The 26,680-nt window shown below is 39.6% G+C and overlaps 1 long non-coding RNA gene across 2 annotated transcripts in view; it reads right to left on the reverse strand.

Moving 5' to 3' along the window:
- LOC309711791 overlaps positions 1-26,680 on the reverse strand; it is a 69,178-nt gene that overhangs the window by 25,478 nt on the left and 17,020 nt on the right. The window contains exon 1 of one of the 2 annotated variants that reach the window (XR_014278106.1): positions 5,050-5,200. The exons of the other annotated variant lie outside the window; for it this stretch is intronic. This is a non-coding gene — a long non-coding RNA (uncharacterized lncRNA). Of the gene's footprint in view, positions 1-5,049; positions 5,201-26,680 lie in introns of those variants that run through there. 2 annotated transcript variants of the gene reach the window in all.

Consider the following 26,680-nt stretch of genomic DNA (forward strand, 5'->3'; position numbering starts at 1 on the left):
AGGCAGCTGTGCCACCAGCAGTACAATGCCACACCTTTAGGCAGCACAACAGACTTTTATTCATCTTCACATTTTACACAAGCCACTCAAGACAAGCAAAAAGAAGTGTTCAGCACTTAAAAATGGGTCGATCCTCAGTTCCTGCCCTCTTCAGAATGTGCTCGAGAAGGCCAAACCAAGCGCATGATTTTTGTTCAGGTCTTTTAGTAAAGATCTCTTATGGAAGAAAACAAAGGTGCAATACAGTAGCTGGTTTGCAGAGTATTGTGGAAAAACGGATAGAGAAAGGGAGCAGAGTGGTCTCACAGTTAGCATCATAATAAAGCCTTTTTAATTGACATAAATAAGGATATGAGGAGAAAACCAAGTGTCCCAGGGAAAGGTTTTGTGCTTGCTGGACCTGATGTAGTGAATGAGTTCTGTTAATAGGATGTGAACACATGGCTGATGAGTAGGGGCCCTCTGCTAATTGGCACTGTTTGTCTGCTGGTGGTTGTGTTCCTTCAAGGACCCAGCAGCGTCCCATTGGTATTCAGGGTACTGCTTTGTGCTTCCAGAAGTGACGCCACACCATTAGGGAGAGGAATTGAGGACCTTATGATTTACTTAACAAGAGGAACTTTCTCTCTGCGGCAAGCAGAACTCAACTGCTCCACCATGTATCAAACACCCCTGGAGCACACCTTGTACAGAATATATAGCTCTGGAAGTATCTCCAGCTGAGTGCTACTAATGGATATAATTTATTGAGCTGTAGCAGAAAATTACATAATTTTGTAAAACTGCAGCAATGGTTTTCATATTTTGTAAATCTGAAAGTTCTTGGTGCAGCCCAGTAACACAATTGGCCGATTAAATAAATTACTCATATTTTTTAATGTATTATTAACCACAGTCTAAGATGTAACACAGCCACTCACAGCTAGCTGTGACTGCAGCAACCCTGTGCTTATCTGTGGCAGAAACTTGTAATTAAGGCGTTTATCACACAGGAACCATTTAGAGACCCCTTGGCAACCACTGGTCACTAAGGAAAAATGTGGACATTGCTAGTTGAAATCGGTTGCAACAGAGGTTACTGCACCAAAAGCCTCCTTGTGATTGTTTTGGTCACCAACAAATTGCAGTTGTTAGCCATAATTTGCATGGAAAACACAGACATATCTACAAACACTTGCTCTTTATTGTCCAAGCTGAACTGAAACTTGAAAAAGTTTGACACAAACCAAATATGGAGAATGTTTGCCTTCAATTTAAAAGTTACATTTGGTTGCAGCTGTAAGGCACAACTTTTACTTTGAAGGCAGACGTTTCTGATTCTCACTTTTCACAGTTTCACCACTGCTTGGCAGGTAGTTTTAAAGTGTTTACAGACAAGTTGGTGTCGCATGAAGGTGCAGCATAGTATACCTTTTTACAACCAATTTCACACTAATGACAGCCAGCAAGCTTGAGGAACCACTCATGAACTGGTCACGAAATAAACATCTTTTTCTCTTGACTAATGTTTGTCAGGTGGTCGCTGACAGGTTTCTTGGACTGTGAGATTGGGGCTTTAAAATGGTAAAAAGACAGATAGCAGCATGCAAACATTTGGCACTGCAGTACTGTGATTAATAATTGATTGGTTGTGTGGAGTTTGTGTCACCTGGTATATAACCACTTCAAATTCCGCAGACTCACATTGGCCTTGACTTGCAAGGAAAGTAAGCTGTTTGGTGCTAGCACTGCTAATGTTAGCTACACTCATTGTGCACGTTCAGTGTTATGCACAATGCAAAGTCCCCAGAAACATTCATTAAGGTCACTAGAAAGAATAGATAAGACATAATGAATGCAGATGTTTACATAAGAACGTAACATTGTCTGAAATATTTAAGAGAGCAAATGGTCTTTTATGCAGTGGCGGTCCTAGCCTGTTTGGCGCCCCAGGCGAACACTCCCTCTGCCCCCCCCACACACACACACACACATAAAACATATTAAGGATTGTACATTAACATAAAACTGTTGTCGAAATTCACCAGAGAAACACACACAAACATACACACACACACAAACACACATGAAGAGAGGGAGAGTATGCATTGTATGCAAATGGCTACCAAGCCAAACAGCCATCATAATCCGTCATACAATGAGAACAGGACAAATCAACAATTGACAATGACTAATTAATATTAAAATCTGTAACATAATGTATTGTTTGGAGTTTAGTCTGTTACTGTTAGTATTTTTCCGATTTCTTCTTGGAGCAACTGCAATCCACATTATTTTCTTAGGGATTAATAAAGTATTCTGATTCTGATTGTTTCAGGATGACCTGCCATTATCCAATGACACATCTGCTTACCTGTATCTTTTGCTAGTTTCTCCTCCTCTTTTCTATTTTTTCTAAACTGAGCACCTGATGGCTTTGAACTTTTCTTGTCCATCTTCCATTGGTTTTAATTTTGGACTCCAGTATGAACACAAATCCCCCAACTCAACTCAAGGATCACCACAACTTAACCTGATAGACCTACACCTTAGTTCACAGATTCACTTTGTCTAAGGTGTATTTCTGGGATTTCACACAACCCAGGATTCAAATCATGAACACATAATGGGCTTGGATTTATTTAGTGAATCCCCTGCCGCCCCGCCCTCTCCTCCCTGTGCCGCAAGCAGCAGGCACACCTCGCAAACGGAGGGCGCCCTTACTCCCAGGAAATGGGAGATAGAAAACCGATTGGTGCCTATGCCATTCCCAATATGCGCTGGCTGATGCCCGTGATGCCGCCCCCCACCGTGATGCCGCCCCGGGCAACCGCCCCTGTCGCCCGTATAAAAAAATGCTACTGCTTCTATGCAATGTGTTAGAAATTGAGCTTCACCTCAAATAGTCTTTCATCTCTTCAGTATGCTCCAGCGACATAAAAAATATATGGCAAAGAGCAATGGAGCCTCTTTTTAGCAGTATGAGAAAAATAAAGGCATCACACTAACACCAGTTAGAGCAACACCAGTATACAAATTATACAACTTAACGGCCTCATATCCATTACAAACTGACTTGTGTACTGACATTCTCTTCAATGATACATTACTGAATCCTGAGCTTCTGTTTGTCTTTATGATGTTAATTAGTCAGGCTTGGCTGCTTTGCTTTGGAGGCTTTGAAAGCAATTTCCTGTTCATGTTCACAAATTAAGATGGGACTGCCCAAGAAATCACTAATTATATATGAGAAATCTACTTTGCAGTCAGTTAGACTTAAATCATTCTGTGTTGTCATAGGGTCTCTGTTATTAATTGTTGTAATAATTATTTGTGATGCCATATTGTAGATCACAGAGCCAAGTGATATAACAGCTTCTTCTGCATGTGTTGCTAATTATGCTCATCACTTTATTAAAACATGACTCACCTTAAAATTATCACATAGTATAAACTATACATAAAATAGTTAATAAGCATCTTAATATTCAAATTTAATCTCAGGGAAGGATAATATTCTCTAACCTTTGACTTCTATTAAGTAAAATCTTGTCCTCCAGAAAAAACAAATGCCCTAAAAGTTATATTTTAACTTCACAGCAGCTTTTCCGCTGAAGTCTTAAACATTTTTGACCTTAAGAATGCTATTAATATGTATATGTTAAAATTGAAGTTCAGTTTTAAGCCCGTTTCCATAAAGGTCAAGTCTTTTCTGAAAATTATGAGATAGGTAGTGGTTTGTAATGAAAAGATGGAAAACAGCGTTTCTTTCTAATAAAGAGTAGTGAGCAAATGCTATGATTTATTAGGTTTTTTTCTTTATAGATATTTCTCAATGCCATATAAAATTGACTATCTAAAATTAGTTGTAGTTGGTGTGCGTGTGTTTGCGTGTTGATTTTAAATACTTGCTACCGTATTTTTCACACTATAAGGCACACTTAAAATCCTTTAATTTTCTCAAAAGTCAACAGTGCGTCTTATAATCTGGTGTAGAGATGGCACGATACCACTTTTTTATGTCCGATACCGATACCGATATCATAAATTTGGATATCTGCCGATACCGATATGAATCCGATATAGTGTTTTTTAATCAACAAAACTGTTTTTTAAATATCTTGCTGCATTTTGTATAAGTTCATACTCAAGTTTAAAACAACAACTACACTAAAGCTATTCTGTTATACCTGTATCCAAATAAAATGTTTCATAGTTCAGCAATACTGATCAATCTAATAAACTTAAACCTACACCATCCTCCCTATTCTGGTATTTTAAAGAGTACTTAGCATATATATTAAGCAACCTAACTAATAGGGTTCCAACTCCCAGCAACAACAAAAATAAATAAATAAAAAATAGGGAACCACCCCTCACGCTCCACCTCATGATGCTTAATCGACGTAATCAACCTTAATTTGATGCAGTGTGGAAAAAAATGCACAGAAATCAATTATTTTTCAAGAAATATTAAATAGATTCAACATCTTTCTTCAACAAAATTGCAGACTGCACAGATGGTACCTTCACAAAGGAAAAAGTACTATAGCTTACTAGGGTATATATATATATATATATTAGACTTAATAGTTACTATATACAGTAATGGACTTCTATTCATTTTGCATCAAATTAAAACTTTGGCTGTCAGATAATTATTTATTAAAAGCTAGACATTTTAAATGAGAATAAGAAAGAAAAGTATGTCTTTGTGCCCCCTTTTCCCTGTTAATGCCCTATCGGCCCCCCTGGCTAAACTTTGCTAGATCCGCCCCTGCACAGTTACCAGCCGTCAGCTACGTAGAAAAAGATCCTCGAGTAGAAAGTAATATTAAATAAATTCTAACAACAGCTTATAGAGCTTAAACGTGCTGCTGTTGTTCAGCCGCTGGTTTCCGCTTTCTGGTGCAAAGTGGGCCAAAAGCAAACAAGAGAGACGTACTCCCAACAGAAAAGCCGATCAGCTGATCGTTAAGCAGTTTCATGATTGAAGTAGCAGCAAGAAGAGGCAATCGTTTGTTAAGCTTAATGCAGGAATGCTTTACAAACATTCAGAGATGGACTTACACACTTGCTTTACTTCTCTCGGGGATAACTTTGTCGGAGATGAAATGCCGGGTTGCTAGCGAAGCTCCAAATGCTATCCAGACCACCGACAGGTCCCGCATGCCACAGCCGCTCTATCACGTGATGCATACTGCTCCGACGTGCTAACGTTCTGAGGTGAGTTACGGCGTGTTGCAAGTTTTGTGAGGTGCTTTCGTGATATTTAATGGATCGGATTACATTTTTTATTTTTCTCCGATATCCGATCCAGTAATTTAGGTCAGTATCGGACCGATACCGATACGTAATATCGGATCGGTCCATCTCTAATCTGGTGCGCCTTATGTATGAATTCTGGTTGTGCTTACTGACCTCGAACCGATTTTATGTGGTACACGACACTCAAAAATCTGTCAAAAAATGTTTTAGTACAACTTTGGTAAGCTACAAAGCTGCACCGCTTGTTGGATGGATGGACTACCTTAGTCAGGAGCCTCTTGGAGTAATCTGGGTCCAAAACTCTGTTCGCTTCAGGTCCCAAAGTCAAACAATCACTGCAGCATCACTGAGAGTTAAAAACTGTCTAAATTCTTTTATCTTTAATAAAATGGTCAGTGTTTTACCAGGTGTGACAATTAAGTTGAACATCGAGGCATCCATGACATCAGAATTTATTAAATTTAACAGAGTTAGAAGTTAGCAGGAACTTAGCTCGCTAGTCTCCACCTAAACATGATATAACATGTTCTGATTGAGGGATATCTGAAAAAATTAAAATGTACAGCTCTGCTATCACTTCCAACATAAATGAAGGCACAAAACTAAACATCAGCGACCTTTGTAGGGTTGCTGAAGTTGGACTAGCTGGTATATAATGATGTGCTACGTGATCGCTAGCGACACAGTTATGTTAGCATAACATAAACACCGTGAAGCTGGTGGATGAACGCTAACTTTTTTCCGCTCAAAAAAAGTTAACACAAGCGTTTCCAATGATTAGAGACAAATACAATCGCATGGCCGGATGTTCTCCAAACTTCAGTCAGGAGAACAACTGAGATAATCCATCCATGATACGAGGTTAGTCATTAATATACTGCAACAACATGGGAGCAGCTGTGAGGGAATTCAACATTAATCAATCAATGGTACGGAAGAAAGAAGAATGAGTTGAGCAAAGTTTGACTTAAATGACTGTTTTGTTTTGCTTAATGCGCCTTATAATGCAGTGTGCCTTATGGTCCGAAAAACACGGTAATGCCAGACACTCACTAATATTTGCTGATTACAACATTGCGGAACTTGCTGTGCTTAGTTGAAAACCTCTACTTTAACTAAAAAAGCCTACTCAGACAAACCTAATAAGTAATAAATGCATTCAGGGGCCACCTTATTAGTTGCAGCTGAACTAATGCAATTCAGTCCAGAGACAGTATGAAAGATTGATGTCCCCCCTATGATATCCCCCGCTGGTTGCACCCGGATATCCCGAGGATGGGCGTGAAACTGCATTGTTACTCTGAAACTACATTGCCTAGCGACTTGTGAATGAGAGGTGAAGTGTCTTCAAGAAACAAGAAAAGAAGTCTGCTGCATTAAACATAATATTTACATGACTGATTTTAAGCAAATGAGAATGCCAGGAACCTAAGGTAGGCTTAATTCAAGCATCATAATATAGTAATACTATCCAAATATGCTAAAACATCAGTCAATATTACATTATTATTATGAGGTTATTACAATTTAAACTCTGTGTAAAAATGTGAAAATTCAAACTCACAGACTATAACTTCTGATTTCTAGCAGGTTATCATATTGTTACCAAGGGATTACACTACTATTACAAATTGATTTTGCCTCATGGGGATGTCTTTATTTCCACATTATTACCCCCAGTTTCTGGGCCCTCATTATCCTCTTAGATTACTCAACTGTAACCACTGTTGTTACCATGTTATTACTTGGATGCTAACTGGTTATTACTTTGGTAAATGAGTGGTGATAACTTAGAAATTGCCTCATTACAACGTTCTTGTTTGTGCTTTGTTACCCTACTATTACCACTTTATTACCGAGCTGTAATTGAAAATGCAAGTTCTTATTAAATATCGGGTTGACTGACTGACCAGTTTAATCTGGATTCAAATGCGTTCATTTACATTTTCAGCATGTAGCTTCTATATAGCTTTATAGAAAGGAAAAACTGTTTTCTTTATGATGAAGTATTTTCATCCCAGAGGTCATATAGTAACACAGCACACTCTCTGCTCAGTTTTTCACCTCTGCACCATTGGCTCATCATTCTGTCATGTAGTATGGGAGCTGTCAACAGTGACACCCTCTACTAGTTCAGTGTCAAGGATAGATGGTACAGCCTCTGCATTTAACCTGGAGTTTTACTCTCCAGCCATGTTAGGTTAATAGTATCAAGCTGACTGCTGGGTGGTAGAGGAATGTTTTATCTGTACAGCATATGTTGCTGAGATGGTGAAAAATGCTGACAAATTTTTCATGGAAATCAACATAATTTTTTGTGTTTGTGTTAAATAGTTTTAGGCTACCCATACTTTTTCTGTCATGTTCCATATTATAAGGTAGAAACTATTTTGTGCTCTCCTCTCTTTAAAACATTTTATTATGTTTCTCTTATTATTATTATGTTTCCCAAAAGAACCCAACACATAATATTCCACAAAGTTGATTCAGTTTTTAATAATAGAGAAATAATTATTTATAAAACTAAATACAAATAAGGTATATGGGGTAGCCCGACAAAAACAAACAAAAGAGGGAGAAGACCAACCATGCAGTGGATCATGCTTCTTAGTAATTAAGTAAACTCGTGAAAGTAAAACTGAAAAACAGGACTTTTGGTAACTCCCAACATAACTAACGTAACTGTAACAAGCTACTGATGAGAAATGCTGGTGCTTAGGGAGGAGAGAGAGCTGCTCCATCTCCTCTGGCTTTATATGAGTGCAGGTGAGCATCCACAGCTAATCAGCACTGTGGATGAACCAGAGCCCAAGAGATAGTGGGTTAATAGTGATCATAAAGAGAAACAATAATTGGAGACTAAATGTGCCAGTGCATTGAGGTACATGTAACCGTACCGAGGGAATTAGGCGAAGAGACTCTTTTAACAACAGATGTGTGTATTGTGTTGAGAAAAACACAAATGACCATGACATTATTGTAGCATAGATTGCTATTAGCATTGGGATAAGGACCACATGGATTTGAATGGCTATCACTGGCATGTGAATCATGCAAACTTGAATTTTGCAAGGGACAGCAACTGCAGACACGTTGTTGCATGAACAGACAGCAATGAAATTTGAGAGTACAAGTGATGGTGATGTTTAACCTGATTTCTGACAGCACTGGTTTGAGTATGTAACAGTTTTTTTAAGTAGTAAATAATGTGCCTTATAAAGTGATATTTCAGTGGATGGAGGGAAATCTGCTTAGTCTTTGTCTTTCTCTTAGGAAGAGGCAATGTAGAATTCAGGCGCTACTCTCTGGCATAATTGAACATTTTGAAAAGGACTATGGGACTGTAATTGCTTCACTACTGTTCATAAAGTACCTTTTGATTAAATTTTTCCCAATACTTTTACGAGGTGGATCCTAAACATCAAAGACTATTGATGTTTAGTTCTAAGGCTGTTTAACAATTACGGTATTTTAATGCTACAGCTGCGTTCTTTTTCTTTTTCTTTCTTTGGGTAATGAAAACAGATCCGAAGATGCGGAAAAACCATTATGGAACAGATTAACAGGTTTTTCAAAGCATTTAAAAGCATTTTGTCCTTAAAACATGAAGTCTCATTAAACTAAGGAAAATAAGACATGGCAAACATGAAGCAATCTGTCATTTAATTGTAGGGCCAAATATCATTAAATATTTTTTGCTTTTTGCCTCAAGACCTCGTAAAACATAACATTTTAATTCAAAGCATCTCGGACATTTGCAGTAAACATGTGATAAAGATTTTTTTTAATCACATGTGGTTTTTTTCACTAAAAATCAAGAAAATGAAGCTTCATACTAGCAATATACAGAGGAATTCACTCATTTGTCTTTTGTTGTGGAGAAAACCATTCCTGTTAAGAAGAGAAGAAAGAACATATATTATTGTTTATTCATGTGTACACACGCCTACACACACTCGAAAAGAGATCAGTTGAATACTGTCTATATCCTTTTAAGCAGACATGTTTGGCTTCTTACACGAGGCAAAACCAAAGTAAATAAATGGAGAGTTGTTTGAGCTTTAAAGTCTCTTAGAAACTCTTGTGGAGTATAATGCAGTATAATGTCTCCAGCATATATTGATGCATAGTTGTGATCACAGTTTAAATCTCTTTTACCCACAGGGAGCGGTTGTATGAAAACTCATCAGCAATAATCTGGTAGATGTGACAGATAGTCAGCAGAGGTTGTGTGCTCATCACTGCTATTGTGTGATCACACATTTGCTTTTTTTTTTATCAAGCTTGGGTTATTTTTCTGCTCTCTCCCTTTCCCTTGTTTTTTCGACAGGTATTTTAATGCAAAATCCAACTGAGATCAATCAGTCCAGATAAACCAGGACTATACAGACAAAAGTCTCAATGGAGCAAAGGAGATCTTATATTTAAAACATTATTATACATAATGCACATGGTTCGTACATTTTTAAGCATTCACTCCATACATGGCTGTGGTGTTGGGTAGTGATGTGTTCCCCATACAAAACTCCTAGGTGCTGCCTTTAGAGTTTGCACGTCTCACATATTATGTCAAAATAAAAAGCAATGATACACAAAAGGCAAAAAAAAAAGGAGAGAAGAAGGAATAATTTGATATCTCTGGAGTGCTACTGGAGACATGGTCCTTGTTGTCTTTGTTTTGCATTGCCATTTCCAGTATGACTGAGTTCAGAGTTCTCTAGATACAGAGAACAAAATGAGAGAGAAGACTCACATATCCTGAAGGTAGATGTTGATTTGAAAGGAAAACATGAGAATAATATATTTGAGGTGAAAAATAAAACCAAACATTTTCCTTCCTGGATGGGAGGCTGTCTGAAAACAAGTCAAATTGGTATAATCTGAGGCCAACAGAAAACATAAGGCATTGAGGGACAGTGCACTAATTGAACAGATAATGGTGTTAAACTGCAGAAAAATGCATACTGGTGGGTGGCTGTGGCTTTGGAGTTGGAGTAGGTCATCCACCAATTGGAATGTCTGTTGTTCGGTCCCTAGCTCCTCCAGTCCAGCTAGGGACTGGAGGAGATCTAAAAGAAAATGAAAGGTAAACACCGAAATGGCAACTCAATCTGGTCAAAATCTGAACAGAACAAAGGACAAAGAGCGGAAAGGTCACTGAAGTAAAAAAACAAAAGAAAATATCAGGCTGGATTAATCGACTACATAACGTATGAATTAATGTGGAGTAAAATATGCGATGTTAAAAGCTCAAAGGTTTTGTCACAGTGTCATAGTGTCCTTGGGCAAGATGCTGAACCCCTAATTGTTTCTGATGCATCCATCATAGTGTATGTGTGGCAGAAAGTGTTAAAAGGAATAAAATAGTGATATAGGAATGTTGTGTGAATAGACAAGTGTAATTTTTTACCTTTATTGGATTATGGTGACCTGCTTTTTATGAATGCACCTGCCCACTACCTAAAGAGGTTGGATACTGTGTACCATTGTGCTTTACGTTTTATTATTGGCTATAAAAATCATGTACATCATTGTTCTTTGTATGCTGCTGCTAAATGTCCATCTTTGCATATTCGCAGACTCTCCCATTGGTTGATCTTTATCTATAAATCTCTCTTTGGGCTGGTTCCATCTTATTTATGTGTTTATATGTGTAAAAACCACAACCAATACAACCTTCGTTCGAACAAAATCATACAATTGATTGTCCCAAAAATCAGAACAGAATTGGGGAAAAGGGCTTTTAAATACGCTGCCCCTGCTTCCTGGAATAATCTGCAGAAGGAACTGAAATTATCAGAATTGGTTACCTTGGGAGAGTTTAAGTCTGTCTTAAAGGAACGAGAGAACAGCTCTTTTACTCAGTGTGATTGTTTTTAATGTACTCTTAATTTGATCTGTTATTGTATATTTTACACATGTTTGTATGGGATATTGTATTTGTTTTAAATGTTATATACCTATGTGGTATGTGACTTTTGTTGCTATGATGCCAGGTCTCTCTTGGAAATGAGATATTTAATCTCAATGAGATCTTTTACCTGGATAAATAAAGGATTAATAATAAAAAATTTGTAGTAAAAAGTGGTTTTAGTGCTCAGCTGGACAAAAAAAATGTGCAATATAAGGACCAGTCCACCTACTATTTACCAAACACTGAGGAGTCAAATAAGCCATCTGAGTAGAGAATCAGCCACCAGAATATAATATGCCAGTTCAATGACACACTTTTGGAGTAATCATTTGCATTTTACCTTCTAAAACATTAAGTCATGAAAGCAAAGACAGGAAATTCCATTGAATGAGTTCCCTAGTTTGACTGAATAGGAATTACAGCCCAGCTTGTTCTGTTTTGCGGGTATAAATCTTCAGTGCTGGAAAATGTTTTACATCTATAAAACTGCTTGGTTGAAAGCACTCTGTGATGGAATTCAGCTGCAATCTGAAATCTTTTAAAAGATGATTGATGGTTGTTGAACACATTTTGTGATTATATGTGTCCATTTGAGTGTGTGCACTGAGTATCTTTTGTCTCCGTTTTTCTTCGGGTCATCTCTAATTGTATGTTATCCAATGCATGGTTTTTGGTGCTTTCACACCTAACTTGTTTGCTTTACACTTTCAGACCTTTCAGTTTGTTTTGAAGAGAAATCAGAGCTGTAAAAAAATCTTAGATGACAATCTGAGAACTCCATCCTTGCCCGAAAAAAGAGGAGGTCTCAGTCCAGATCAAACAATAGTTTAGATGTTTTGTAGTGTGAAAATATTTTCCTGAATGATTCTGACTTTTAAGATAAAAGAGAAATGAGTTGCAGTAGCACATGGAGAGGGTACGGCATGAAGGTGTCAAACAGGGTAATACAAAGTCAATTACACTCAGAAAATTGCAGACAGCTCCAAATATAGAGTAAAAACACATGAAATAAATCTGCTCGAAATACATTTAAGATTTTTTTTCATATCTGCAAAATTGAAAATACCATCATCAACAAACTAATCAATTATAGGAAAATACAGACTACATAGACTATGTTGATATGTTTATTATTTCTTTTCTTTGTCAGTATGTTATTAAGTGAAATAGGTCAGTACAAAGAGAAAGGCAATGATCGTGTATTATGTTGCCTCACAGACAGCATTTTATTGATCAAAGATGTCCATTATGCATGACTCAGTAAACTCCAATCAAAAACTAATCAAACAAATACTTTTACGACACTCCTAGTTTTAAGGGGACACAAGATTTTAAAGGAAAGGTATTGATATCATATGTAATTCTTTATTGTCTTCCCATTATTTTGAATTTGAAAGTAGACAATTCAGATATACAGTGGGATCGTTTTTTGTTTTTGTTTTTGTTTTTTAGATCTGTTGACTGTGGAGGTTATTTGAGTACAGTGAACTCATTGTCCTGTTCAAGTGTTTGTATTGTTGGGTCGCTGTCATGTTCACTGTGAGGTGATTTAAGCTTTGTGGTTAGTTATTCTGCTGGAAGTATATAAGATAGGCATGCTGTGGTCAAGAGAGTATGGGCTTGTTGGCTTGGTGTTAAAACATTAAGGGGTGCAAAGTTTGCCCATAAAATATCACCTACAGCATTACACAACCATCAAAAGCCTGACCCATTTATACAAAGCAGGATGGATCCGTGCTTTCATGTCAGATTCTGACCCTACTATCAGAATGTCTTAGCAGAAATGAAGACTTAGAAGTCAGACCAGGCACTGTTTTTCCAACCTTCTATTGTCAGATTTTGGCAAATCTGTGCAAATTGTAGCCTCAGTTTCCTATTCTATTCTTTTGAGTGGTCTTCTGCTGCTGTAGCCCATCTGCTTCAAGGTTTGACATGGTCAGAGATGCTCTGCATACCATGTTTGTAACAAATGGTTATTTGAGTTACCCCCTGTCAGCTTGAAGCAGTCTGGCCATTCTCTTCTGCCCTTTGGCATCAACAGAGCATTTTTGCCCAGAGAACAGTGTGCGGATCAGCAGCTTCCAAAATACTCAGACCAGTTCCTCTGGCACCTGCAAACCATGGCATGTTCAAAGTCACGTAAATCACCTTTCTTCCCCATGTTGAAACTCGGGTTGAACTTCAGCAGGTTGTCTGTATGCCTACAAGCATTGAATTGATGCCATGAAATTGGCGTATAACTTCTTTTTTTTCGAGCTAAATAGTGAAGTGGCTGGTGAGTGTGTATGGACAGTGTGAAAAATAATAGTGCAAAATGATAGAGCAGATGTGAAATGTGCAATAGTGTTATACGAGCTGAAGTCATTTTTATTTTACTGACTAGAGTGGGTAGAGTTTAGTTCAGTCCAGTGCCCAGTGTAATTCCTGCGGGTATTTCAACAACAACTTCAACACAGCAGATACAGTGGGGCAAAAAAGTATTTAGTCAGCCACCGATTGTGCAAGTTCCCCCACCTAAAATGATGACAGAGGTCAGTAATTTGCACCAGAGGTACACTTCAACTGTGAGAGACAGAATGTGAAAAAAAAATCCATGAATCCACATGGTAGGATTTGTAAAGAATTTATTCGTAAATCAATAACAAACATACAACTCAATACTTTGCAACATAACCTTTGTTGGCAATAACAGAGGTCAAACGTTTACTATAGGTCTTTACCAGGTTTGCACACACAGTAGCTGGTATTTTGGCCCATTCCTCCATGCAGATCTTCTCGAGAGCAGTGATGTTTTGGGGCTGTCGCCGAGCAACGCGGACTTTCAACTCCCGCCACAGATTTTCTATGGGGTTGAGGTCTGGAGACTGGCTAGGCCACTCCAGGACTTTCAAATGCTTCTTACGGAGCCACTCCTTTGTTGCCCGGGCGGTGTGTTTTGGATCATTGTCATGTTGGAAGACCCAGCCTCGTTTCATCTTCAAAGTTCTCACTGATGGAAGGAGGTTTTGGCTCAAAATCTCACGATACATGGCCCCATTCATTCTGTCCTTAACACGGATCAGTCGTCCTGTCCCCTTGGCAGAAAAACAGCCCCATAGCATGATGTTTCCACCCCCATGCTTCACAATAGGTATGGTGTTCTTGGGATGCAACTCAGTATTCTTCTTCCTCCAAACACGACGAGTTGAGTTTATACCAAAGAGTTCTACTTTGGTTTCATCTGACCACATGACATTCTCCCAATCCTCTGCTGTATCATCCATGTGCTCTCTGGCAAACTTCAGACGGGCCTGGACATGCACTGGCTTCAGCAGCGGTACACATCTGGCACTGCGGGATTTGATTCCCTGCCGTTGTAGTGTGTTACTGATGGTGACCTTTGTTACTTTGGTCCCAGCTCTCTGCAGGTCATTCACCAGGTCCCCCCGTGTGGTTCTGGGATCTTTGCTCACCGTTCTCATGATCATTTTGACCCCACGGGATGAGATCTTGCGTGGAGCCCCAGATCGAGGGAGATTATCAGTGGTCTTGTTATGTCTTCCATTTTCTGATGATTGCTCCCACAGTTGATTTTTTTCACACCAAGCTGCTTGCCTATTGTAGATTCACTCTTCCCAGTCTGGTGCAGGTCTACAATACTTTTCCTGGTGTCCTTCGAAAGCTCTTTGGTCTTGGCCATGGCGGAGTTTGGAGTCTGACTGTTTGAGGCTGTGGACAGGTGTCTTTTATACAGATGATGAGTTCAAACAGGTGCCATTCATACAGGTAACGAGTGGGGGACAGAAAAGCTTCTTACAGAAGACGTTACAGGTCTGTGAGAGCCAGAGATTTTCCTTGTTTGAGGTGACCAAATACTTATTTTCCACCCTAATTTACGAATAAATTCTTTACAAATCCTACCATGTGAATTCATGGATTTTTTTTTCACATTCTGTCTCTCACAGTTGAAGTGTACCTCTGGTGCAAATTACTGACCTCTGTCATCATTTTAAGTGGGGGAACTTGCACAATCGGTGGCTGACTAAATACTTTTTTGCCCCACTGTATATGTTAAATATGAAACTCATCCATGCAACAGTTAATGGTCGAAATAATTTCTGGATTTCACAGTCACCAATGTATGTAGACCCATGTCATCACAGAAGGCAAACAAGAGAATACTGTGGAACTGAAAGAGAGGCTTTTCAGATTTTTCTTATAGAGGTATCCATAGTAATTAGGTAAGTCAAATAAAACCATTGATAGTACAGTAATGAAATAAGCCATGTTATGACTGAAGCCTCAGAGTCTTGGAGAAGCTATTGTAATTGAGGAGCAGTTGTGTTATCCCAAGCTCCATTAAAATTTCATCAACCTTGCACATTTCCATGAATGGCATTATTGAAATTATGCTAAATCACATCAGCTTGCCTGCTTGGCAATGCAACGTTGCCCATTACAATGACCGAGGCAAGATTTCCAAAGTCTAGAAAGAGTCTGCATTTGATTTAACAGCATGCTTCATATTCTAAACAGATGCTGAAAAGCTACTGAGTATTGGCCCTTGGCCTCTGAATATGTGGATAACAAAAGAGTAATAACATTGAGATTTAAGATGGCGGCGCGCACAGACGCAGCGGCCCGGAGCTCCTACACTTTTGCACTTTTGGTGGTACTGTGTATTATTTCACACAGTCTGGGGTTACTTCAATACAACAGAGATGATCTACTACAACTAAGCCGTGGAGATCTTCAACTAACATCCGAGTATCTCATCCCCCCGGAGATCGTTAAGCAACCCCCGGGGCTACCCGCAACAGCAAGCCGCAGGAGGAGACGTTGCGAGCGGAGGCAGAAGAGAGGCAAGCGGGGAGGCCTGTGGGCACGGCTAAAGACTAGTCCGTTTAAACCACCACTCCCGATCATATTCCTCTCCAACGCCCGTTCAATCCGTTACAAACTGGATGAAATACGACTGCAGATCGCCACTCGACGGACTTTTAATAACTGTTCGTGCATGATTTTCACTGAAACCTGGCTGGACAGCGCCATTCCCGATGCGGCTATCGATCTAGCAGGCCGCACCGCCTATCGAGCCGACAGGTCTGCGGACTCGGGTAAGAAGACTGGCGGGGGGCTGTGCATCTATATTAACAACCTTTGGTGCACGAACGTCACGGTAACGGAAAAACTGTGCAGTACAGAGGTAGAACTGTTGGTGTTAAAGTGCCGTCCATTCTATCTCCCTCGGGAATTTTCTGCCGTTTACATCTGCGCTGTTTACATTCCACCAGATGCTAATGCTAAGCTAGCGTTAGCACAGTTGAGCAGCAGCATCAATAACAGCCTGGTAGCACACCCGGACAGTGTCTTTATTGCGGCTGGGGATTTTAACCACGCGGACCTGAAATCTGTACTTCACAATTTCCACCGTAATGTGAAGTGTGCTACCAGAGGAGATAGAACGTTGGACCAGGTGTACACCAACATGGCGAATGCGTACAGAGCCCAGGCTTATCCCCACCTGGGTCTGTCAGACCATCTCTCCCTTCTGCTACACCCAATATACACACAAAAGATCAAGAGCACTGGGATTACAACCAAAACCGTGAGAACATGGCCGCAGGACGCTATTCCGATGCTTCAGGACTGTTTCCACTGCACAGACTGGGATGTATTCAAGGTGCAGGACACTGACAATCGTGTCGCATTGGACAGTTACACCTCCACTGTCTTGGACTACATCTGTTTCTGTGTGGACAATGTAACAACTTGGAAACGATTCCGTGTGTTCCCTAATAATCCACCCTGGATGACACACGGAGTTCAACAACTTATTCGAACGAGGAACAACGCTTTCAAATCCAGGGACCAGGAGGCATACAGTGCTGCCAGGGCCAACCTGAGAAGAGGCATCAAGACTGCCAAGCAGCAGCACAGGAGGCGTATCGAGGCCAGGTTTGAGAACAACACAAACCCAAGGCAGGTCTGGGAGGGCATCAGGGCTATCACGGACTACAAAAGAAGAACACCATCACCCTCAGCCGACAGTTCTACTCTGGCTGAGGATCTAAATCTCTTTTATGCCCGTTTTGACAGGGAGAACACCGACCCTGTCCTGTCCCCTCTCCCCTCAACCGACCCTGCTCCGGTCCTGAGCACTCATGAGCTGAGGCGTGTGTTCCGGAGCATTAACACCAGGAAGGCGGCCGGGCCGGATGGAGTGCTGGGCCGGGTGCTAAAAGACTGTGCTGCGGACCTGGCGGACGTCTTCACCTCTATATATAACACCTCGTTGTCCTGTTCACTGGTACCATCCTGTTTCAAAGCAGCAACCATCGTTCCCATCCCAAAACAGTCAAATGTCACATGTCTGAACGATTTCAGACCTGTGGCACTCACCCCCATTCCCGCCAAATGCCTGGAGAGACTGGTCATTAAACACATCAGAGCTGCTTTTCCACCATCCCTGGACTCGCACCAGTTTGCATACAGGGAGAACCGGTCAACCGAGGATGCGATCGCCACAGTGCTGCACACATTACTGAAGCACTTGGAACACAGGAACACCTATGCACGGCTCCTCTTTGTAGACTACAGCTCGGCTTTTAATACCATCCGGCCATACAAACTCCGTCCCAAACTCCGTCCCAAACTCCACCAACTGGGACTTAACTCCTCTCTGTGCAACTGGATTGTGGACTTCCTCACTAACCGTAGACAGAGTGTCAGAGTGGGTAAGAACACCTCTTCCACCCTTGTGGTCAACACCGGTGCCCCTCAGGGGTGTGTTCTGAGCCCTCTGCTATACACTCTCTTCACCCATGACTGTATTTCCTCCTGCGCGTCCAATCTCATTGTTAAGTTTGCAGATGACACTACAGTGCTCGGACTTATATCCAACAATGATGAGACAAACTATAGGACAGAGGTGCAACAACTAGAGTCATGGTGCCACGACAATAACTTGGTCTTAAACACCAAAAAGACCAAGGAGATCATTGTAGATTTCCGGAAGAGGGGCCATAACAACCATCTGCCTCTCTTCATTGGCAGTGAGGCGGTGGAGAGGGTGAGCAGTTTTAAATTCTTGGGGGTAACTGTGACCGAGGACCTGTCCTGGGGCAACCATATCACCTCAGTTGTACGGAAGGCCCAACAGCGCCTCTACTACCTGAGGAGACTGCGGAGCGCACACATTCCCAGATCTCTGATGTTGAACTTCTACAACTGTGCCATCAGCAGCGTTCTGACGTATGGATTTCTAGTGTGGTTCCCCAGCTGCACCAAGGCCGATCAGCAAGCACTCCAGCGGGTGGTGAAAGAAGCTGGCAGAATTATTGGAACAAGTCTGCCAGAGATCAGTAATATCTTCCCCACTCGCTGTCTGAGGAGGGTGCACAGTATCCTGCGGGACCAACATCACCCTGCGCGCCACCTTTTCCATCTGCTGCCCTCAGGGAGAAGGTACAGGTCTATACAGGCCAGAACATCCAGACTGGCCAACAGCCTGTATCCACAGGCTGTGAGGCTCCTGAACTCTCTGCCCCCCTCTCACGGACAATAACCATATCCAACTTCTTAATAGCAATGAACTGGTCTGCATTGGTGCATCATATCTTTATTCTCTTCCCCCTCCTGCCCCCCCCCCCCCCCTCTTTCTTAAATAGATAACTATCATATCTGATATCATATCTCACAGTACAATAATATTGAATGGGTTGCATTGTTGTATTTTGTCATGTTTCTCAGGTCTTTGTCTGAATTTCTACGAACATTATTGCTAAGGGTTGTCTTATTGCATTGGAGTCACACTGGGTTAAATATGTACACTTGGGTTTTAAGGGGTATTTATTATTTTCTTCTTTTTTTTGGGTTGTATGGAAGCCCCAAACGCAATTTCATTGTTCTTGACAATGACAATAAATAAATAAATACTAAATACTAAATTGAAACCTACTCATTTTAGAGGAACCTTGGTTTTATTTAAACAAATGCAGAACATGTTTTGAAATGAAGTATGAACTAAACCGACTTGGGAGGCAGTTAGACCTCATTTTTAAAATAGATGTATTCTCTTTATTGTATAGCTATTTTGTGGATCATACTGTTTTTCATATTGCTGGTATTCAAAAATATTCACATATTTAATCTCTGCATTTACTAAATAATGTTGGAGGAAAACATTGTCCTATATATAAGAAATTGATTTACATACAGAATAACACCATGTTATTCAAAATGCAGTGCAATTCATGCTGCACAAAACACATACAGAAAAGCCCATCGCAGCTTGACACTGTGTTGTTATTGCATGTAACTTGGTTTGTGGTGAAATATTCATCCGGTGGAGAGAGTGCCTACTCTGCTGCCTCTAATAAGTCACCTGCTAACACACTGAGTGTTACCTGTCTTAACCTAGGCCACGAGAACATTATTATGATTATAGCAGTGATTTCATGATACCTTCCTGTTAATAATACATGATAAATAGCTGGATGAATGGAACAAAGCAGTGTGTAATATTAGGTGACCCCATGTTATTAGCACTGAGAGGAACCATTAGTGGGTTGCCTTAACCTGCCTTAATGAGGTCTCCCTGCTCTGGGAGTGAATGGGACAATTGGTGCATACAATAAAGAAAGTTGAGGCTGGAAAACCCACACAGCAGTGTCTGTTGAGGGAATGCTTCATTTGAAATGTTATTTTAAGGATGAGGAATTTGGTCCATAGATAGGTTCACTTTATTGATTTTTTTATTTTTTTAAATACTGCCGAGTTTAAAAAATAATCCTTGCCAACTAAATCTTATTATTTTTTAATCTTTTGTTGAATACACTACACTTTGATCTTCCATCAGTCTATCAAACATCCATGTCAGACATACTTAATTTTAATATCTGTTCCACAAATATAAATCCATTCGTGTTTACACTGTACACTGAGCCACTCAGTCTATAATGGGATTAAATAGGAAAACCAAATACTGTGTATTATTGAAGTAGTAGTATTAATAAAAAATTATGTAATAGACAGGTTCTGGTAAACTGCATAAACATAACATGGAGATAATGCAAAGTATAAAACTGTCATGCATATGAGTAAAACGTTGGGCTCTGGTTTGAGGGACAAAATAATTTGCTCCACCACCGAGCTCCAAATGTGCCGCCTACAAATGTTTTCCCCTAAAAATGAGAAAATATTAACTTAATGTTATGTTCCATTTGCAGAAGCAAAGGTACATGTGGGCAAAAATTGTCTTCAGGGATACAAAGGTCAGGGTGTTAAATCTGTGTGTAAGAACATGAAAAAGCTGGAAAATCTGCATCCAGAAAGACAAATCAATGATAATAATAAATAAATGTGGGTATTTTACAAATGGCCAAAAATGTGTGGTGAAATATTAGATGTAATATTTAGGCATAAATAATTGAGTTACCTTGTTAAATTAACACTGTCCATAACAATTACAGACAGGTAGGACTGACAACACTTATTATTTTACTATCAGTTGTGGCTGCTACCTGCTACTTAAAAAATGGCTAATGTAGGTAACTGTGAACAGTTAAACAGCTAACGTTAACGTTGCCTGTGGGGTTAATGTTCATGATAACTGTTTCATAGTTCAGTGTAGTTGAAATGGAAATTTACTAACCTCTACTTAATGAAGACTGGGGTGCCAGTCTTTAATATGCTTCACCAAGTTTGTTGCATTACTGTTTGTGTGTTTAGTTGTTAGCAAGGGGGAGGGGCTGTGTGCCAGTCTGCAGTGGTGCTGGTGCAAATGACTAAAATGCAAATGAGTCTAATCTGAGTTTAGTAGGAGTAGTATCACTTAGTATATACAGTATACTGGCTATGGTACCTACTGAAAAAATAAAAAGCTGGATTTTCAAAGTTGTGGTGAAGAAAGGAACCATAAGTTGTGGTTATAGGTTATAACATATCCAGTTATTGTTACATTTTACTAATAAATTATGTTATAAACAGGTAAATTAAAAGGGGAATGTAATACACTGAAAAGCACATCCATTTAAATTGATATCTTGTCCCCCAAGCATCCAGAATTCCTGTTTTTACACTGGCAGGAGCACCCAGTCTGGCATGTAGTGGAACAAAATATCTCTTTTGCATCACTCAGCGCTACAGCTCTATCAGCGTGTTGCCAGTTTCTAAAGTCTATTCTAGCAAAATAATTAATGTCCTTGTCAATCACACATTAAAGGCGAGCCCAGTCTCGATAGAGTAGAAGTCAATATTTAGAAACTTTTCCACGTGTGACCCAGAAATTACATGCTATGAAGTAAACAACAAAGGAAGGTAAAGAAACATTTCATGGGTGCAGTTTAAGCTCAATTGTGCTGTATGTGCTGGCTAAATGACGTAATGCTTTAAATATACAAAGCCATGAAGCTAATTACGCGAGTCAGTTAATTAAGTAGTGTAGTTGCTTGTCCTCTCTAAATGAAGGGAAGGTATGTGGGAGGACTTTTAGCACAGAAGATGGGAGGAAGGGGGCTTAAAGATGTGCTATCAACGATTTACGAAGTACTAGACCAATCAACTGGACATGACAGATGGCTGCCAGACTATACAGATAGATGTCTTGTGGATTTGTGTAATATTTGTGTATATCAATATATGAGTGGACTAAAGATATGTGAGCTGTTGTGTGACAGATTGTGAAGTTGCAACCACAGGGGTTGCTGTGCTGTACGCCCACATACTGCTGTACATTGTTAATAGAGAATAATGTTGTCATGTAGAGCCACATCTTTATCTAGTTTTCCAGTTTGCAAAATAATCAGCAGTTTATGTCATATTTATGCCTTCTTATGTCATTTCAAAAGATAACCATTACTGTGTGAAAATGGAAATTGACCGCTGTCTCACTTGACAAAATAAAAAAAAAAAAAAAGTCCAAATAAGAAGACATGGATGTGACAAGTTTGCAAGATGACATGCTGAAGTATTATTATTGTTATTGTTTGAGGTATTATTTTCTGGCAGCGACTTGCATTTCTTCCTGTGGGTGTCAGGTGATTGACAGTAAGCGCAGCATAAAATAACATGCCTGCTGAGATGAAAATACAAAATGCAGCCACAAACAAAGGCAACAAAACAGACGCATTGCCAAAAAACAGACCGTTAACCTAATTAAGGTATTATATTTACCAAGACAAAATGATATGGGTTTCACAATTTGCAACTACAAGATGAATAAATGAATAAAAGTGCATGTAATTCAAAAAAAGAAAGGGGTGCTCTTCAGAGACACTGCTCAGACTAATTTTATGGTTATCAATCTAAGACGTAAAAAAAAAAAAAATCACCTTGAATGTAATACTTTTGTAATATTTGGCTTGTTTGATTACTGATGGGGCAGTTTATATTAATGACCTGTGTGTGGACAAGATGGACATGGAGACACATAGGGGGTCATCTAAATCAGAAGAAGAAGCGGCAGGAACATTACTTGTCAGTCATGTGACAGACCCTCATTACACTCACACATCACCAAACCAAGTGTTTATTACACTGGGAATCGGGGAGAAATCAATCTAAAATGACAGCTGTTCGGTCCAATCCTGCAGAGAGTGAAGTTGACGTGTACATAGTGTGCACCTTAGTGACTGGTCTACCTGAAATTACTGTGTTCAGCTATCCAGGGTGAGATGCTATCTTAAGATGTTATCTGGTTACATTATAGCTTCTGCTGGCAGCATTTTTACAAGAGCGAAAAAGAAAGATCAAAGAAAGCAAGGTTTAAAATGAGTGAGCAGAGTTGTGCAGAGTAGAAAAATTAGTAGAAAAGAGACACAAAAAAATCCCAGTCTAGTTCAATAAAGCTATCAAAGCAATAACAGGAAATAAAGCACTTCATCCCCAAAATACCGTAATATCTTTTAAAAAAAGAAATATTCCAGTTACCCACAGATATTCTTGAGAGAAAATGGAAAGAGTTGTTCCTTTTCTTCATTCAGAATGCTGCATTTTCAATATATACTGTTCCCAGAAGGATAAAGAAATGAACAACTGCACAAAGCAACACTTCTTAGTATGATGTGCTGTTCTGGGTCTATGGGGAACCCAGAGCATAGCACAGCTGTTAAGTACTTTTAGCAGTGCTATTGTTCAGTGAAACAAAAAAAGCCCATTCAGCTTGGCTGGTTTCCAGAGCACTCCTATAGTGACCAAATGTTTATCATTGTTTTGACACTGCATAGGACAGGACAGCATGGGGTATGCTTATGGATAGCCGTGTTGAATCTGTGTACTAGTATGCGTGTAGGGAGATTCATTATCCTACAGTAACAAATGAATGCTATGTTGTACCTAGCTTGGCTCTTTGATAACTCTTTGTAACATGCATCCTTTTTCTTTCTTCTATTTAATTGGGATAAATCAGAATCTGCAGCTCAGTGAAGAAGATCACGTAGAAAATTTAGAACATTCAAAATCTAACGTGTTTCAGTATTAAAGGGAAAAGGAAAACATGTGTTTTTATTAGTCGTTTTTCCTATAAGCGATCTTTGTTCTGCCTCTAATAATCACTGTTTTCCTCCGCCCTTGAAGATTCCAGAATTGAGTCAGTCTTTGTTGTAACAGTATAGGACAGAAATGAAAGGTGTTGCATTATCTGTTCTGACTGCAGTCCGATAGCTGCTGCTGCAGTGATTGTGCTTCCCCTTTCTCCTTACCCATTTAATCTCTTCATTCTGGCAGTGTGCACAGCCAGGACAGTTCTGCTTTATTCTAATTGCATACTTTCGATTAAAAAAGCTTGTTTTCCTTGATTACTTTGATGTTGAAATGGGAGCAGGGGAGCAATTCACATTCATTCGGCAGTATGTTTTTCCCCCCCGCTCTTTTGTGCTAACAGCAGAATTCCTATTTATATATTGGCAGTGGAACTAAATTACTGCAAACATCTCTGTGGGCCAGCCAGGCATAACAGATTGGCAGGCTCCTGTATTATATCAGTGCCCCCTACTGGCTGCTGGAGGAAATGCACTATTGTTCATTCCGAGCACGTATGGCATCAGGGGCTGGTAGAAACACAGTGGAATAGGCTCCTCATTTTTTTTCCTTGCTGGGCTGCTGGATATTTGCTAAATAAATCCCTCATGACTAGGGTTCATCAGCCAGTGCACTGCTATGTGCACATACCATGGATTAATCCACTTTAGCTCTACATTTTACACATTTAGCTTACACTATTTTCTAGGAAAACTTAACTTGCCTCTAGCAGGCGTCATCTAAAAAAATCAGAAAAATTAAGTTCCCACTGGCTTCTCAAAAAATGAACTTTATAATTGCATGGAATTTGTGTATAGTTTCCCCATGACCATGCTAAGATAATAAAAAACTGGACTAAAAAAGTCAGATAGAAAGATATGAGGTTGGATATGAATCAAAGGGGAAGGACTGACATCCTTAAAGAGATGAGTATTCATAAGAAAGTCCCCAGAGCAATATATGCATAGAAATGGTATGAAGATAGAGGGTTAATGATTTCCTATCTATGTTAACGCTAAATGCCGCATTCTACATTGTTTACATGACTATAGCAGGGCACAGGACTCAACTGTCCATAGAACAAAAGCTTGATCAGCTATATATCATTAATACTCTTCACTGATGTTAACCCACTAGAGTAAAGGGGCAGGTTTGCAACTAAAGGCGTGGGTTGACTTCCCCACTGGGATGGAAGCTTTTCTCCCTAGAGTCCCATCACACACTGTGACAACACTGGCAAACATCAAGGGGCTTTTGCTCGTTTTATATTTATATCCTCTGTCTTTTCTTCTCACACAACAGTGAAAAAGCAAGTTGCACAAGGATGCGCAAAATGGAACAAACACTGCCTTATTGGTCCATTAGCAGTTAGCTACAGGTCAATTAGGAGTGTTGAACCACAGGTATCTCAGCAGGTAAAAAAGATACAAAGTCAAAGCAAGGTATTTGAGAAAAAGGATCTTCCTGCGACGAATTTGTCCAAAGACAAATAGATACTGACAGAGACAAAAGTCATGAAGGAGAAAGCTCTGCACACAGCGAGCTGTAATTACTGGAGACATAAATAGGGTCAAATGCAGCCAACATAACATTGTGGCAAATGGGTTATGCCACATAATGAAATATGGATCTTATATTGAATATGAATTAGAGTGTTTTATTAGAAGCAGTGCCATTTTAAGACTTGACACTAATGAATACATAGAAATGCCATGAAAGCCTTTTAAAGAAATTGCAATATCAGTAAAAGTATAAGATAATTAAGCTTTTTTTTCCTTGTTTGAGAAAAGCTAATGCCAACCAGTGAAATGTCACAAAAAGTCCACAGTAGCCTGAGAACTGAATAATGTTTTCTAGTCGTGTCCTCCTGTCACATTCATAACACAAATATGCATCTTATGCCCTGAACAAGTGCAATTATTGCTGCATTTTTTTTCTTGTAGCAAATCAATGCCGCTCAGTTTCAGTTTTAATATAATGGTTCTGTTGATGGGCACCTTCCTTGTGCCATCATGTCAAAGCTTATGCCAGCTGCACCTTGGGATGAGGTTGTTTGTCTTCATTAGCATCAAGTGATTCGTCAGTGTTTTCATTAACAAGGTCCCCTCCTGTATTTGTCAACTGCAGTGAAAGGCCAGAGACACAACAGAATCTGGGTCACGCTTTAATCGTTTTCATGCTATCTCCACCACTCTCCGAGGTGTTTGTCTTCCATTAGCCGAGGAGAGACTTTCCCACACTGGGGGTTTCTCGAGCAGCTGGTACAGCCCTACCCTGCCAGGCTTGAGAATGGAGGAGAACGAAGCTGTGGCTTCTGTTCTAAGCATTCCTCGTTTCCCACCTGCATGATGGCTTTTCTGCTTGATGGCAGCAATGAGATCCAGATGAGGTGAGGTACAATTTACTCAGCCTGGAGATAGCCAGGTGTCTTGTACAAACACACCCTCAGAGTAAGTAATAGTTGCATAAGCGGCATTCAGTAACAACACAACAGTGTTGCAGATTTTAGATTCTATTTTGTGAATAACACTGAAGCGGCACTTCCCAATGACCAAAATTGTGATGTTGAAACTTAAAGCCTGCATTGTAAATACACTGAGAATACAGGCTCAGTGATGCTTTAAACCTGAATGTTAAGCTTTTGAAGTAATGCATTCTGATTTTCAATGAGAGAGGACACAAATATATTTATTCAAAAATGTCTGTAGGGGAAATACTTGGCTATAATATACCTACAAAAATAACATTGCCTTATGTTAAATTTGTTATAGAAATCCTTTCCTGTATACGGACACTTATATTTGCCAAATCCATTATATACATTCAGATATCTGCTTAATTGTGCTAATTTACTATTGTGAGTCTACAAGGCACTCAGCTCAACACGAGTGCTAATGCATAATCATCACACATTGTGACCCTAATTACACTCTAAGAATAAGTTTCAGCAGGAAAAGTCTCCCTGACTATATTTATGTGTTGCCAGGTATAGAGGAAAAATTAAGGTACTGTCAGCAGTTT

This window comes from Aulonocara stuartgranti (assembly GCF_965226115.1).
Source record: "Aulonocara stuartgranti genome assembly, chromosome: 1".
Taxonomy (NCBI): domain Eukaryota; kingdom Metazoa; phylum Chordata; class Actinopteri; order Cichliformes; family Cichlidae; genus Aulonocara; species Aulonocara stuartgranti.